Here is a 16,075-nt window from a genome sequence, read left to right on the forward strand (position 1 = left end):
TGTAAAAAGTGCTATATAAATAAAGGTGACTGGACTTGACTTAAAAAATGTTTTTGATTCCACTAGGGGGCAGTAAACAGGAAAAAAATAATCTACTTATCACCTTCTAAACAAAAGTTATTTAGATTTTACTAAAATAAGGTATTGGTGTCTCCAAGTGTACCTTTATCATCTCCATTTGCGATGTCTAAAATAATCAGGCATACCTGAATTTAACAGAGCGCCTTACCCATATACATTGGAGTAAAAGGATAAAAAATGGTCTCATTTTATAGAAAACTCTCTAAATTTTAACACAGTTGTGGAATATTACTTATATTCACAATTTTATAATAAACACAGATAAAAAGTCAGATTTGTTTTTATTATTGAGCTTTAACTGAAGGGACGCAATGTCTTTTCTGAAGTCTCCAAGTTTCCTCCATAAACCCAAATTATTCAAAATGCAAAAACAGGCTTACTGCCTGTAAAACAGTATTTTTAATGTGTTACACTTGACAAGAGAATGATCTAACACATTATCACCTAACTTGACCCATGTCATTATATGCCTAAGCAAAATGAGAGTAAGTAGCAGTTCTTGCATTTCATTTTCATACACAAAGCAAGAAAATAAATCAAATGTATAGAGAAAAATGTGCAAAAACAGATTGTAGCAGACATGAAAGTGTTAATGGGTTTTTTGCTTATGTCATGTGTTCATGGTTGGGGGTCACAGGGTTGTGTAAGAATGGGAATATAAAGGTGCGTTCACGCGGCCTCGTAATTCCTGTAGTTACGAGATTCTAGCTTGTAAAAAGCGTTCACGTCCTCATAGAGCTCGTAATTACAGCTTGTAAGCTGGGAGTTTTCTGAAAGCTCCCAGATGCACCACGTGGCCGCTGTACCACCTGACCACTGTAGATTCATAGGTATTGATAGTGGTGCCATGGAAACGCTTAATTCCCAGTCCAAGAACATGAATAGCTCCGAATATAACGTCACATGTTGTCATCTCAAGATTTTGGTAAATACGAGGTGGCGTGAACGCAGCATTAGTCACCAGTTCACTGATAATGGCAGGGAGAGGGGGTGAGCAGGGACGATGTATTTCTTTGTTGACCACAAAACTTTTATACCATTAAAGCAGAACTCAGTAAGATTTGCGAAGCTCCCCCTACAGGTTGCTTCAGTGAATCACAATGTCGTAAATACTCCAAGCGCAGCTCTGGACTACAACGCTCACCAGCGCAGTACACTGTCAATAGTATGTAAATCTTTCAAAAGGAAATTAATACTCAATTTGGACAACAGTCAGGAGTAACGCATGCCTTGGCATTAGCTTTGAAATCTTGCATTGGTCTAAAGTGAAGCCAGTCGTTGACGCAATGTAAACAATATTCTGGGAATTTACTATACTATTGAAACTACCGGTTGAACTGCAGTTGTCTCACATAAAGCTCGTACATGACAAATAGAGAAACACTCATCAATCCCACCATGTAGTAACATAGCGGGCGAATTAGCATGCTTGCTTCTCTGCGAGCCGATAAGCTAAATACATGCCACATAACAGTGGCTATATCTCGAAGGACATGAAATAACAATAGATCTAATGGAAATAGTAAGAAAATAAAGTTGTTTGGCAAGGTTACTTACAAGTTCAACAACATAAAAGCCACGTCGGAATCGGTTTCAGTTCAGTTCTGATTCACTGAATCAGTTCAGTCCTTCGCTCTGTTTCAGTTGACGCCATTCCGTAAAAGCTGGTCCAAGGTTGACTCGAGAATGAGCTCTCTCTCGGTCTAGTTGACGTTTTCTCTTCCTAGAATCTTCGGACAATGGTTTCCTCCGTTTTTTTTTAGTGGCTCCGCCATGACTGATGATGACATAAATGTTGTTTTGGTATGATCGAAGTGAGATCATACTTTGAGAGGTCGCTATGTGTATACACAAATCCGCCGCGAACTCTATGGGCGCCGCCATCTTGCCTGCCGCCATTACTGCGTGCCTGCGAAGTGTGACCGTGTGACACTTGCCGGTGCCCTCTAATGACATTTCAATTAAAGCGCATCCTGCTCAATAAAGAAAATGTCTGGTGAAAGGGAACATGGGTAGATGATGTCAGGCAGTGGCCAAAACTTACCGATAAAGGTAATTTAATATTGACAACATAATGTAAAAATGTAATGTAATGTAATTAAGAAGTGTATTAATTGATGACAACAATAAAACCCAACGCTGTCATTACTAGCTGTGTTGCTAATATGTTCACAAGCTTAAGTTTTAAATAATTATTAGGCCATCCTTAAAAATATTCTTGTTTGCCATAACCCGACCGACCCTGTCAATTTAGGACCGACCAAATTAATTATTTTTTCCCCTTTTAGTCCGACCGACTTGCCGATTGTAATTGCATTAAGACCCACGGATTTTTTTTTACTCTTCAAACAGCTAATACAAATGCAATAAAATGTGAGACACACGCAATGACGCTTTTCACACGCTCTCACGCCACACATCCATTTTCTCACGCACAGAAAAATCGCGAAGTAAAGAGGACACAGAGACCGACAGACTAGACAGAGCAGGTTACTTATGATAGAAAAAATCTCAGCTCTCAGATTCTGTCAATTTTATTACGAAATTCAAACAATAAATACCGTTTTGGTGCTTGTAAATGTGACATGCTAGAAATACAGATTAAAAAATATTACAACATCAAACGACGTATAAAGTTATGTTCTTGTAAACATGTTTTTCAAAATGGATTTATGTATTCACACTTACCTTTGTCTGAGGTAAATCTCTCAGAAATGACCGAACGCTGTCAGCTAGCAGCCCCTCACACAGAACCTGTTTTGGCTGATATGTGTACTGTATTACATCTTTATTATATTTTTACTTATATCATTAAATAAAGTTGTTATTATAATAAAAAATGCATTATATTTAAATTGTTATTTTTAAATAATACTGCCAGCTGATAGGGCTCTCTGTATGTTTACAGCATCAAGTTAGGTGAGTTGTTTTTTTCTTGAGAAAAATTAATGCCTACCTTGTGTAGCCTAGCTAATATTTATCCAAATGAGTCAATATTAAATCAAATCACAATAATAATTAAATAATAATAATTGAATAAAAATAATAAAAAAGTGTAGCTTACCAGAAATTGTAGCCTACCATGTAAACATTGTAACATGTCACTAAACCTAATAAAATTCAGCTTAGTTACTAAAATGTTTTGACAATCACAATACACTTAATGTGATGCAATAAAAAAAATTTTTTTTTACATTTTTTACGACCTACCGACCATTTTTTATTTTTTTGGCTGTTACAGCAAACCAAAATATTTTTAAGGATGGCCTTAGCCACGACCAGTTGTAGCAATAAAATACACGTTCTTACAGGTATTGAAGATTATTTTATTAATCATCTGGCATGCGATGAGCCATCTCGGTTATGTGTTTCATCCACTTTTGACGCACATCTTGGTCCTCCGCTCGACCAGGAACTCTGTGCAATCCGTATGGCCGTAAACATGGGCAGTCAATGTGCAACAAAGCTTCGTGTATTACACAAACGGTTTTATTCCAGGCCTGTAGTTTTGTGCTGTTGTTAAAACAACCAACCACACTACACGCTCTGCCCGGCATCACTGGACAGCATACGTACTAAAAAAACTATATAGCTAACATCTGCTACAGCCTACGGGACCAACACGCTACTTCTGCTACTTCCTTAGCAGCAAGGCACGCAGTAATGGCGGCGCTGCTTTACTTCCGTGTTTCGCCGGATTTGTCTATATTGAATTACCGTCTCGCGTGAACGTGAACATGAGGCGAGATTGTGTCGGGTCGGTGCAGCTCAAGTTGCAAGTGCTGTATTCTGGCGTAGACGTCCCAGAGGGGGTTAGTGCTCGCCTCAAACACACCACCACAAGTCAATTAACCATCGTAAGGACTTAGAAAACTATTTATGAAGGTAAAAAAGTTACTTAGTTCTGCTTTAAGAAATATCAGTTTGTGCAATAAAAAGAAAAGCAATCAGACGTACTTTTTGCCTCACCGATATTTAATTTATGCGTCATCAATGCAGTCACTGTCTTAGTCTCTCAGCGGCTTAGAAAGGACATAGTAGCCACTATACAGATAACTCTTTATTCATTCTCACAAATCATGTTTTTTTTGGTTTTTTTTTTTGTGCATTCAGAGTAATATCAATCAAATTGCAGTTGGGATGTTTTGATTAGTTAATAATAAAATACAGGTAACTCACAAAATTAAAGTTCATTGAGAGTATGTTTTATATATATATATATATATATATATATATATATATATATATATATATATATAAAAAGTTTTTTTTTTTTTTTTTTTTGAAAAAGTTGATAACTCCATTTCATGTTTCAGTTAAACAAAACCAAGTTGCTTTGTAATAGTATTTAAAACACACACAAACACACACACACACACACACACACACAAACACAAACACACACACGATCACACTCTCTCTCTCTCTCTCTCTCTCTCTCTCTAACAGCAGGCCCAGACAGTACAATTTCCACACTTTTATTAGTCCCGGGTCCAGTGGACCTGAACATCTTGTATGTAATATAAATGTGTAGGGGGGTGTACAGTGTGTGGTCATTGAAAATGTTTTCTGATATATGTTCTTCACAGAAAATGAGCCAAGGCCAATGAGTCTGAGTTTGAAAATATAATTTTTCTTTTGATAAAAAATGAAAACAGGTCCCACAGGCCTGAACACCATACAAGGGTTAAATTAATTTGAAGCTATTAAAAAAAAAATTAAGTTATCTCCAAGCCCCCCTGGAGGACCACTGGCCTACACAGTCTTGGTGCTTTACCACATCGCCCTCCACTGGATGTATAATGAGCAGCAATTTTATGCATACGGTTTATTTTGGTGAAAGTAACTCAAAAGTAATGCAAAAGTAGTTTAATGCATTACATTTCAGAGACAGTAATATTGTAATGTAACGAATTACTTTCAAATGACAGTAACTAGTAATATATTTTGTATTACATTTTGGAAGTAACTTGTCCAACTCTGTTTATGACCCGTCACCCCGATTGGCAGGTCATCGGGTGTCATATTTAGGGTCAGATAGATTTATAGTTAGCTATTTATGTGGCTTATCCCTAGGAAAAAAAGTATACTCAAGCACGCTGTTTATTTGCACATTTAAATTTTGGGTCACAGACAACATAATTTTGTTGCTTAAAGGTTAATGTGTTGGTTGTCAGGGGGGAAAAAAACATCCCTAATATTTACATATACATAGCTAGCCTATATATGAAGAGTTCCAATGCAAAAACCTTTTGCAAAAAAAAAAAATCCATCTGACATCTTTTCTTTTAAATTATTATTTTTTTTAAGTTCACTTTCAAATGAAAATTACCCCAAACTTTACTCACCCTCAAGTCATCCTAGGTGTATATGACTTTCTTCTTTCTGATGAACACAATCAGAATTATATTAATAAACATCCTGATGCATCCAGGCTTTATAAAGCAGAGAATGGGACCAATGAGTTTGAAGCTGAAGAAAGTGCATCCATCCATCATAAACAGCACCTCTGTCTCATCGCTGCTTGAAAGATTAAGCCAAAATGCCCTGATGCCCACAACAGCGAGAGCCATAGTACGGCAGCAACTTCGCGCCGCACCACGTGAGGTGCGTAGATTGAGGTCTGTCATGTTAGAGATCTCCTGCTCCTGCTCCAGATTGCCGGCTTTGGATTGCTGGTGTCCAGCTGAGGGCCCAGCTCTTCCGACAACTCGGCTTGATAGACAATCAACAATGAAGTGATGTGAAGTGCCCGCACTGCCAACGCTGATGATTTACATATTTTCTGGTACATAGATGTGGTGAAGTGCTCCATTTTCTACATTTCTACATTCATATGTATAGCGCTTTTCACAATACATATCGTGTCAAAGCAACTTTACAGAGAATGTGAGTCAACATTATAATTTAGAGTGATCTGTTGTCAGAGTTGACTGTCCAAATTATGTAATTTCAGAAATGTACATATATGATCACACAGTTAGCATCATCTTTAGTCCTCACAGGAGTTAGCGCTGTCTCTTCACAGGTGTTGGTCATCTGAAGTCTTCTTAAGAGGCTGGATGTCATGAGGCTGCTGCCATCTTAGCAGTGCGTCACCGCACGTCACTCCCGGATAACTGAAAATGGGCAAAGAGGCACGACGTAGTTGGAACTGAGGTGCCATGATTACTGAAACCACGGCGCCTACCTCGAAATGACCATGTTAGCAGGCAAAGGAGATACTATCTAAAACATAGGTGCCAATCCTCTGGGTGCTTGGGGGCTGGAGCACCCAGGGAAATGGTAGAGCACCCATGGAAAAATACGAGATATTCTCCATTGATTTTAACCAATAAAAAATTGATTGGAGCTTTCAGACACAATCCTCACCTTTTTATTGTTTATTTAAGGCCATTTCTATGGCGATATTTTAATGGCAAACGCCAAGAGCGCATCCAAGTGAAGCGCGAGCACATGGCTCTGCTCTCGATCAGACACATGAGCGCGCTCAAACTCGAACTCTCCTTGCATCAGATATCAGCGAGAGACTCGCGACAACACTCGTGAAAAGAATGTGCTTTTGGGTCGAAATTGTCATCTTGTTGCACGGATTTAATGCAAATAAAACATCCAGTTGATGTTAATTTAAGTTAAATAAGAAGCGAACTAGCGCTGAAACATGTTGATTTTGAAATCGTGCTGAGGAACGCAGCAGGGACTGGCGCAAATGTGGCTCGTGTAAGTTAGTCCTCAGATATGCAGTTTATATCTATCACTTGACTCTTCTTTCCAGGGAAATCACTAACAAAATGCACACAAACATGTCCCTACTCTTGATATACAAACATTGATGAACGTCTTTGAACTTTATGAGTAAAAAAACAACATGAGGGAAGATTCGAACCACTGATAATTAGGGGGTGGGGGTGGGTTGGGCTGTTCACCTGTCACTCAAGTGACCACGCTCTTAATTATGCAGAACTTTAAGGCTTAATAGAATTTAAACAGATGAGTTATAAAGAAATCCCCCCTCTCACAGTTGTCATGAAGGGCAACATTAGCAGTACAGACCAAAACCACAATTTGTACCAACCTGTAAACATGTTTTTTTCTGCTGTAAAATTGGCCACTTTAAAATGTGGTACAATGAGATTCTGCTCTCTTTTGGAGCCTGTCACTAGTGGCCAGTCAATGAATCGCAGTTTAAAGTCACTTCCGTATTGGCTTCAAGAGAAACTGGGGGAGGTTGCCGCTTGGTTGAAGGTGCCCTAGATTGTAAAATTGAATTTACCTTGACATAGTTAAATAATTAGAGTTCTGTACATGTATATGCTGCATCATGAACAGTTTGTAATGGTCCACGTTGAGTTATATTAGCTGTGTTAACTTATTGTATTGTGTTACATGTATGTATATTTGTGTAGGCCTATTATTTGCCTGCCCTCTAGGGGCAGGAAAAGCGTGATCTACATTTTGTCTTATTTAGCAGATTCCTTACACCTGTGGACCATTATCCTGTGCTTAAAGGAAGCCAAGTTGCCACACTTCAGCGGCGGAACTTAAGTGGCCATCCCGAGATGGAGCTGTGCTCTCTTTTGTGTTTAGCCCTTCATGTTCCTGTCTATTTTCTCCTACTCATTATTATATTTTGTCTTATTTCAATAAATTCCCCTACATTACTGAGCCGTTGTGTCATCCCTCTCTAATGTTATGGCAGTGGCTGTAACATAATTGGGGGCTCGTCCGGGATTTTTTTATTTTTTCTTCTCTCAGCTGTTTAATGTGGGAGAAAGAATGTGTATGGTCGTCGTGATTGTTTGAATTATTTTTCAGTTGTAATTACGAGCGTCCCAGGTGAGTATTTGCCCTATTTATTCTGTAGTCGTCGGATAGGTCTAAACCTGCCACTTTGTTATTTTGCCTTTTTTATTTTTTAGTGGTTATTCGGAGTGGAGGCACGCTTCAGTTCACCTGCAGCTGATTTTGTTAATGGGATCGGTTTGCAGGTGTTCATGATTTCAGCGTTTAAAGTGGCCTCGAGCCCCTAACGCCACTGAAGACTAGGGAATTAATTTAATGTTTAAATGGGGTAAATACATGTGTGTTGTGGGATTGCTTTTGGTTATTCTTTGTAAATTTAAATTGGTAAATTCATTCTTAATTCGTATCATTCGGCCAATCAATAGATATTTGTTCGTCCTGTGGCCCATCATCAGCAGATATATACATACATTGTGCGTCCATAAACACTAATTGCCCATCAGTTTACTTTGGACAATATATGCTAACAGTTTTTTGTTTAGGAATGTATCTGCTTCACGATCGCTGTCACCAGCACTGCGCACAGGGGCACACAGGTGTCGTTCAGTTCTTGTTCAGCGATCGAGAATCATACTGAGTAAGTGCACAGAAGTTTACAGATGTGACAATGAAAATTTCCAAGCACTTGTTCCAAAGAGAGCCAAGGCAAACAACAGGCAGTCCACTCTGAAAACAGAGACTGATGTTGACATGTTTCCACAGACTCTGACATTCCTGCCCGCACATGAAACTGGAACACAGCTGAGCTTTGCTGAGTCACATTCTCCCATGAGTCTATTCAAACTCTTTTTTCCAGAAAGTGCTGGTGCCATAACACCAATGTGCAAGCTGTCAAAGCAACTGCAAAGGGCTGCAAATATAAATGGACAGATGTAAGCATCGGTGAGATGTACCGCTACATTGGACTGTTTACATGGCAATGGTGAAGGTGAGCTCCATCAGGGAATACTGGCAGCAGAGCAGTGTTTCTCCGTACCTCCGTCCAAAGATGAGTGTAGGTTCATATAGCTTATACAGTTATATATAGGCTGTTTATATCCGTTAAATGTAAAATAGATATGTCAAATTTTACAGGCTATATATTTCTTTCTTTCATATGTTCATGCACTACCAGTCAAAAGTTTGGACACACTTTTGTTAATGTTTTTGAAAGAAGTCTCTTATGCTTATCAAGCCTGCATTTATTTGATTAATATACAGAAGAAAAAAAAAACAGTATTATTGTGATATATTATTGTAATTGTATATATATAGTATTATATATATTATATATATATATTATATATATATATTGTATATATATATATATATATATAGTAATTGTAAATTACTTTTTTCTTTGTGAATATATAGTAAAGTGTAACTTATTTCTGTGGTCAAAGCTGAATTTTCAGCATCATTACTCCAGTCTTCAGTGTCACATGATCCTTCAGAAATCATTCTAATATGATGATTTGATACTCCGTTACTGTCAGTGTTGAAAACATTCGTGCTGCCTAATAGATTTTTTTTTATAACCTGTGATCTTTTTTTCAGAATTCTTTGATGAATAATAAAAAAAGAAGGGGAAAAAAAAGCATTTATTAAAGGTGACAGAGAGGATTTTTTCATCGACTGAGAATCCAAAGACTGTTAGTGAGTTTTTGAAATGAGCGCATGCGTAAGAACAACCCCCCTCCTTCACAGCTCATTTCAAAGGAACGCCTCCCAAAACTCGTGCACGAGTATTGGAACACGAGTGTTTACCACCGGCATTCACTGTGTCGTGTTAGTGGATTCATTATGTCGGACTCACCGCAGGTAACTCATAATCTGCAGTTGTTACTCCTGTCTCCTGACAAAAACATTGCATGCAGCGCCTGTAGAGCGTGGAAAGTTACTGGAGAGCGCAGCCGCGCACGTCTCTCACAAGGAACGTCATGGCAGTGATTGACAAGCCAGAGGGCCAATCGTTTAAGCGATGATCGTGTAAACGATTGGCTGATGTTTTTAAGGCCCTACCTCGTGCACAGATGATGTATATTAATATTATTCCTTTCAGTGCACCTAATAAATAGTCTTTTATCAGTTAGTAAAGACAGTTTCAAGTAATATTGCAAAAATGTATAAAACAAAACATCCTCTTTAGCACCTTTAAGCATAAGCATTTTTATTAAAATATAAATCTTTTGTAACAAGTTAAGTTTTTACGAAAGAGGATTAGGGCCAAGCAATAATAATAAAATAAAACCATCTCGAGATTAAAGTTGTTAAATTTCGAGAAAAATGTCGTAAAATTTCGGGAAAAAAGTCGAGATAAAATGTTGAGAATAAACTCGTTAAATTATGAGAACAAATTCATTAAATTATGACTTTTTTCTCGAAATTTAACGAGTTTTTTAAACAACTTTAATCTCGAGATGGTTTTATTTTTTTATTATTGCTTGGCCCTAATCCTCTTCCGTAAGTTTTTAAGTTTGTGGTCAGTATTTTTTTTTTTTTTTTTTTGAAAGAAATTAATACTTTTATTCAGCAAGGATTAGTTAAATTGATTTAAAAAAATGATAGTAAAGATTAAAGAAGTAATTTTGAATAAATGCTATTCTTTTTTTTTTTACTTTTCCAAAGCATTAACAGAAAGCTTCACACAATTAAGTTTTAACATTTTTTACCATAATAACCCCTTCCGCCAAAATAATACATAAAATATTAAGACAACAATGACAATAGTAATTATTAATAAATAAGTAAATATATAAAATGGTGAATAAATGTAAATAATATACTCATTTACAAATGAACAATATCATTATAGGAAGAAATAAATAAATTGAAATGACAATTACATACATAAAAAAACAATACAATTCAAGTCTCTGACATGTTTGTGGTCTGTACATATTTATAAAAATGGTAATCGTGTTTAAATCAGTTTATCAAACTTAATTACTCTGATCAATTAAGTGGGAGAGTCTTCATATTTTCAAAGCATGTGATCATGGGTTGGCAAATCTTGTAAAAGTTTTGGACAGATCCTTTCATTAAATACTTAATTCTCTCTTAAGTATGAAACCAGGTCACATATCCACATTGAAGCTTTGGGTGGGTTTGTTGACTTCCACTTCAATAATATTCTTGGCAAAAGCATTAACAAATTTTTTATCTTATTTGTCAATGAAACACCATGTTCTGGTACTCCAAAGATAGCAACTTCAACACTGAGTATTATATCTACGTTAAAGGCCTCATTGAGTGTTTTAAATATGAATGTCCAATAGTCATTCAGCTTTTGACAAGTCCAAACACATATGAAAAAAGTCTGCCTTATCACCTTTGCATTGATCACACAAATCAACATTTGGGTACATTTTAAAAGTCTACATTTTGTGTAATAGGCACAGTGGATATAAATGCTGTTCTTTTAAACTTTTTATTGATCAATAAATCCTGAAAAAAGTATCCCAACTGTTTTCAACATTGATAATAAATCATCATATTAGAATGATTTCTGAAGGATCATGTGACACTGAAGACTGGCGTAATGATGCTGAAAATTCAGCTTTGACCACAGAAATAAATTACACTTTACTATATATTCACATAGAAACAGCTGTTGTAAATTGTAATAATATTTCACAGTATTACAGTTTTTTTTTTCTGTATTTTTGATCAAATAAATGCATGCTTGATAAGCATAAGAGACTTCTTTCAAAAACATTAACAATAATAACATGTCCAAACGTTTAAACAATACTGTATATGTTTATATATGTAGCACTGGTAGGCACAACATTCAGTTCCTCCACATAGAGGAATTACAATAAAACAGATTAAATCTTTGAATTTCCTCACAATCTTTGTTCAGGCCAGAGCCATAGAGAGACAGAGTTGCGACAACGGAAGTTCAAAACGCTTGATCGTCACGTGATTCGCGTAGACTTCAGATAGTTCCAGGAAGTGCTTCGGCGGCAATTCAAATGATAGGGTTAGAGAGATAGAACCATGATTTTTGGTCATTTGTAGTCAATAAATGCATCGGTTTACAATATGTTTGTAATACACCGACATGTGACTGTAGTATGTGTTTGTAGTTACAGCAATGTTATTTTAAAAGATAAAAACCTGCTAATATAGTGTTTTCAACCAGCGTTGCCTGCCTTCTTAACATATTTCTGGCTAACGTTACCTTGGTTAAAGACCGCGTTGCAGTTGTTTTTAAGTATTTTTATATTTTTAAACTTGTATGTTAGTTAAGGGCAATCATGTCATGTTCACTGTGGTTTCACAGGGACAGGAGACATGCAGGTGACAGGTGATTGCCTTAAAAAACCCATTGCAAACAAGTGAAATGTAAAATTTAATTAAGTGAAACTTAATTAATCTTAATGTTAAAGGTGCCCTCGAATGAAAAATTGAATTTATCGTGGCATAGTCAAATAACAAGAGTTCAGTACATGGAAATGACATACAGTGAGTCTCAAACTCCATTGTTTCCTCCTTCTTATATAAATCTCATTTGTTTAAAAGACCTCCGAAGAACAGGCGAATCTCAACATAACACCGACTGTTACGTAACAGTCGGGATCATTAATATGTACGCCCCCAATATTTGCATATGCCAGCCCATGATCAAGGCATTAGACAAGGGCAGCCAGTATTAACGTCTGGATCTGTGCACAGCTGAATCATCAGACTAGGTAAGCAAATGTTTCGTTAGCATGTTGCTAACGTACTGTTAAATGTGGTTAAAGTTACCATAGTTTCTTACTGTATTCACAGAGACAAGAGAGCCGTCGCTATTTTCATTATTTAAACACTTGCAGTCTGTATAATTCATAAACACAACTTCATTCTTTATAAATCTCTCCAACAGTGTAGCATTAGCCGTTAGCCACGGAGCACAGCCTCAAATTCATTCAGAATCAAACATAAACAATATAACAGTATACAATACTCACATAATCTGACGCATGCATGACAAACACTTTGTAAAGATCCATTTGAGGGTTATATTAGCTTTGTAAACTTTGACGGCTATGCACATTAAATCTGAAAATTCTGTGCGACTGCCACTAGGAGGCGAAATGCAACAATCATACACTAATGTCGTGTGCAGTGAAAAGGCGACTATGCCGTGTCCTTTTTTCAATCAGAAACAATGTGTTGTAAACAGCAAATTCAGCGTTTGAGAGGAAAAATGTAAAATTATGATAGAAAATGCAACAATTTGAATGAAGAGACCGTTTCATTCTTACCTTTATAGTCTGGAATGTCCATTCAGCATAAACTCGATAGTAAAGTCAGCAATACGAGGATATGCAATACTAAAGCTGTGTAAACAGGTCGCGTGATGCGTTTATCCTTACGATGACAAATATGCAAATAAGAACGATAACCCAGAGTTTAGGAATGTGCAATATGAAACATCAGCTTATGAATACCCAGGATAAATTGTTAACCCTGGGTTAATTATGAGCAGCGTGAAAGGATAAGGATAACCCAGGATTCCATTTACCCGGGGTTTAGAATGACCCAGGGTTAAATATTTAAAGTGTGAAAAGCCCTCTAGAAGCACAGGAGAGCTTCACTCTTCATCCTCATGCTTATGCTGAGTCGAGTTAAACCATCAGCACAGCTGGTAACACTAACTAGCTCAATCCAATGGCATAAAAGTGAGAGTAACTGAAGTCTAATGCAGCTGCAGAATCATACAGACACAAATGCAGTCATTTGTCCACTAGAGGTCCTCTTGTCAATGATGTCGGTGATGTGACAATACATACTGTAACTAGTGGAGTAATGGTTACCAGTCATCTTTCAGCAGCATGGGATCATGTGCTTTTCAGAGAAACAGATTCATAATGAAACAGAAAAACTGAATATTTCTTATGGGAAATAAATAAGAGGGGGGGCATTCATTTCCAACCTTTTATTCAAAAACAGAAATAACAGTGCAAATTCACAGTGCAAAAAATCCTCAGAATGTGCAAAAACAGGTTGCTCTTTTAACATCCCTGAGCTGTTAAAGTAATAAAAAACAAAAAACAAATGGACTAACACAAAAACATACACATGTATGCTTTACATCTACCAAATATATAGTTTTTTGTTTTGTTTTTGTTTTTTAATAAAGTGCACAAAAAGATGTATATTTTGTTTAGCTTAAGATGACCAAGTGCTATAAAAAAAAAACTTTAAAATGAAATTTTAAAAGTACAACAAACACAAATATATTTGTCAGCAATAACCGATATGGGACAAAGCACAGAATAAATACATGACAACAGATCAGTGTTAATTTTGACAGCAAATTTTGATTTAGTTTTAGTCATAGTCTTTTGGATTTTCACGTTCGCGATCAAAGTGCATGCCACTGATAAGTATTGTAAATGCAGTAGTACAGTATACACATACCAATTAAACGCGCAGGTCTCCTCTCGTGCGTCCTCCTCACTGGACGAGGCAATATCACTTTCGTTTTGCTTTCAGATATCTATTTTATAGATACCATCAATGCTTTTATCTTTCTAGATGTAATTACCAAAATCAAAACAGTCCATAAACCTTAAATGGTCTCAATTGAAAGAAAATATCCTAAGCTAAAAGATAGGGCTGGACGATATGGCCAAAATTTATATCACGATATAATTCTTAATTTCGGTCGATACGATATAATTCCGATATCGATATGAACTATATAATAGCCTCAGAAAAACTGCCAAGAACGGCCACAATGTCTGAAAAATGAATTTGCCAAATCTATGAAATCTCTTCCTATAAAACTATGTAATATTTTAGATATAAAACAGTAGAAATAAATGTATGTTCAGCTTTTATTTGTATTTAGCCTTCATACAAACATAAAAAATAAACATAAGACTCACTCACTTTTGTAATATTAATATCTTAATAACATTAAACTATAACGTAGGCTGATTTTATTATCCTTAATATAGATTAAAACAAAAGTGCTTCAGCCAAGATAAAGATTGTGAACAGTAAAAACAGAAAAAAACAGTGAGAAACAACAAAAACACATTGCTGGGGCAGGGACATTGTTGAGTGTTGATGACACTAGGTTGACTATGGTACTATGGTTCAAATTGCTCATGGTCCGGTTTGTATCACGGTTTTAGGGTCACAGTTTTGGTACAGTTCGGTATGTGCACATACCGAAACCGTGACCCTAAAAATAAGACTACTGTCAAATAAAAATAAAGAAAATAAGAACAAACGATCAAACTACAAGCAAATAAGTACATCACAAATAAGTACAATAAAGCAAATATTCAAATAAAATAAACAGTGCTTTTCAGGTTCAGGTATCTAACAGTAGTTTTCAGGTACAGAAAATGGATAAAGTAATCAAATATAAAATAACACTGCATATTATCTTTACTGTATAAAATAAATAAAGATTAATCATTATTGAAGTTACAAAAACTATTCAGTCAAGAGCAGTGAGTGATTTCTTTGTTATTTGTTGTTTGATTTAACATTAAAAACAGGCAGCAGGAATAGTTTTTTTTCCCTATAAGACATGCACGATCCAGTAGCTACATATACTGTTACACATGCGATGTCTTTCTCGACTAATATACGTTCACTTAAGACATAGCCGACTATGTTTGCTAGGATACTCGCCAAGACGGGCATGCTGACTTAATTTTTGTATGAATTTGTCCGCCGAAGCGCAAGACTTGAAAGAGAACTCAGTATTTGCGCGCTGACTGAAATAAGCGTGTGCGCGCTTCGGATGAACGCACACAAATCTTCTCACAGCGCGTGCGAGTTCTCTTCGCGTCTTGTTCTTGAAGGTTTAAATCAGCAAAGCTTAAATGAGTTAGTTTAAACAGATAGCATCGTGTGCTGTTCAGGTCTCACATACGCTCGCGCGCTATCAACACCCGGGTGATGACGGCGTAAATGACTGGACATTAGAGCAGACGGCACTCGCAGTTAACAGTTTACAAAGAGTGACTGTTTTGTCCACGCTTTTTGATTATCGTTGTTGTAACGTTTTGCGCATCCATCGACTGAAACATACATTATCTGAACTCTGTCTGTCTGTTTTCCATGTTGCTATTTTAAACAAACCATATTAACGCTGAGCACTGGCTGATGGCTGCGTGTCTCTGTGGTGTACGTCATCACGCCAATGGCCAATCGCGTTCTGCTCTTTCTAACGGCTGCGCCTCAAGTCAGTGAGAAA

Source organism: Megalobrama amblycephala, linkage group LG1 (assembly GCF_018812025.1).
Source record: "Megalobrama amblycephala isolate DHTTF-2021 linkage group LG1, ASM1881202v1, whole genome shotgun sequence".
NCBI classification, from domain to species: domain Eukaryota; kingdom Metazoa; phylum Chordata; class Actinopteri; order Cypriniformes; family Xenocyprididae; genus Megalobrama; species Megalobrama amblycephala.